The following is a 2,500-nucleotide window of genomic DNA, read 5'->3' as shown; positions in this document are numbered from 1 at the left end:
CAGCACACTGCAGATGTCCACCGCGCTTCGCACCGGGCCCGCGAGGACCTACTTTGGCCGCACGGCGCCGCGTGCAGGGTGCGCCGGCGCGCAGCTGCGCCGCCTGCCGCCTCCGTCGGCCGGCGCGCCTGCCACTGGCCGCCCCCACCAGCCGGCTGTAGCGCGTGCGCCCACGCACCGCGCGGCCAGCACGCCGGGAGGCCCCCCCTCACCGGCCGGGGACGGTCCCACCCAGCCACCGCCGCGTATCGCTTCACACCCAGATGCCATTCACGTTCGTGGGCATGGTGGGTATCGCTGGAACAACCGGTTGGTAGCTCAACCGATCGTCGCCATCACTGATTCACCTCTAGCGAGAACAACCGCACCACAACGGTTTACCAGTTGTTCATTTGCATAACGTCACCAGCAAACGTAGGCGTCCATCGCCATTTGCAAATTCAACGATTGTTGCATGCCTGTGTCAGGTGTCACGACACACTATGTCTGCCCACATACACGCAACAACATGTGCACGCTTCGCGAACACGTGGAAGGTGGCCCCCGTACGTATGCGATGTCCATTGCGCGAACGACTGTCAACCGGCCTCTGTCGCATGTCGCAGATGTGGAACGCAGTGCACCATGCTATCACGGTGTGTGAGAAGAGACGACTACGTCTGACAACACGCGCCACTACATCAACAGACGGCTCATGCTGATCGCCATCCAGGGCATACCACACTGCAATCCAGCTCTTATAGGGAGACGACACGTAGCTGAGTGCACAACATTTGGACCGCATGGTTCGCCGTTGTTGGCGCAGTCGTTGTACGGTCACATGTACCACGATGTATCATTCAGTACATGAGGACCAATGTGCAGTACAGTGTGTGATTTGGACGTACAACATCAGCGGACAGTTGACACAGGCCGTACCACAGCGTAGGCTAAGTGCTTCGCACATGCGAATGCCAATGAACAACTGCAAATGCCAATGAACAACTGCAAAGGGCATTGAGCATGTACGTCCTGCTGCCATCCACATTACAGTGTATAGCTGCAAGGTGTTTAACATGAAGCGATACACTGGGGACCGGGCAGTGCGAGTAGCAAACTATATTGCGGGGGTTGCAGTTAGGCAACACTACACTAATTTAACGCGTCGTATGACAATTACAGAGCAGGTTAAGGCCCAACGTGTGTTGGGTTAAGGCCCAACGTGTGTTGGGTTAAGGCCCAACGTGTGTTGGGTTAAGGCCCAACGTGTGTTGGGTTAAGGCCCAACGTGTGTTGGGTTAAGGCCCAACGTGTGTTGGGTTAAGGCCCAACGTGTGTTGGGTTAAGGCCCAACGTGTGTTGGGTTAAGGCCCAACGTGTGTTGGGTTAAGGCCCAACGTGTGTTGGGTTAAGGCCCAACGTGTGTTGGGTTAAGGCCCAACGTGTGTTGGGTTACGTTAAGGGGCAATGTGGGTTACGTTAAGGGGCAATGTGGGTTACGTTAAGGGGCAATGTGGGTTACGTTACGGCGCAATATAGGTTACGTTACGGCGCAATATAGGTTACGTTAAGGCGCAATATCGGTTACGTTAAGGCGCAATACAGGTTACGTTAAGGCGCAATACAGGTTACGTTAAGGCGCAATACAGGTTACGTTAAGGCGCAATACAGGTTACGTTAAGGCGCAATACAGGTTACGTTAAGGCGCAATACAGGTTACGTTAAGGCGCAATACAGGTTACGTTAAGGCGCAATACAGGTTACGTTAAGGCGCAATACAGGTTACGTTAAGGCGCAATGCAGGTTACGTTAAGGCGCAATGCAGGTTACGTTAAGGCGCAATGCAGGTTACGTTAAGGCGCAATACAGGTTACGTTAAGGCGCAATACAGGTTACGTTAAGGCGCAATACAGGTTACGTTAAGGCGCAATACAGGTTACGTTAAGGCGCAATACAGGTTACGTTAAGGCGCAATACAGGTTACGTTAAGGCGCAATACAGGTTACGTTAAGGCGCAATACAGGTTACGTTAAGGCGCAATACAGGTTACGTTAAGGCGCAATACAGGTTACGTTAAGGCGCAATACAGGTTACGTTAAGGCGCAATACAGGTTACGTTAAGGCGCAATACAGGTTACGTTAAGGCGCAATACAGGTTACGTTAAGGCGCAATACAGGTTACGTTAAGGCGCAATACAGGTTACGTTAAGGCGCAATACAGGTTACGTTAAGGCGCAATACAGGTTACGTTAAGGCGCAATACAGGTTAGGTTAAGGCGCAATACAGGTTAGGTTAAGGCGCAATACAGGTTAGGTTAAGGTACGACATAGGTTAGGTTAAGGTACGACATAGGTTAGGTTAAGGTACGACATAGGTTAGGTTAAGGTACGACATAGGTTAGGTTAAGGTACGACATAGGTTAGGTTAAGGTACGACATAGGTTAGGTTAAGGTACGACATAGGTTAGGTTAAGGTACGACATAGGTTAGGTTAAGGTACGACATAGGTTAGGTTAAGGTA

The sequence above is a fragment of the Schistocerca americana genome, unplaced genomic scaffold (genome assembly GCF_021461395.2).
Source record: "Schistocerca americana isolate TAMUIC-IGC-003095 unplaced genomic scaffold, iqSchAmer2.1 HiC_scaffold_283, whole genome shotgun sequence".
NCBI classification, from domain to species: domain Eukaryota; kingdom Metazoa; phylum Arthropoda; class Insecta; order Orthoptera; family Acrididae; genus Schistocerca; species Schistocerca americana.
This window is presented reverse-complemented; position numbering follows the sequence as displayed.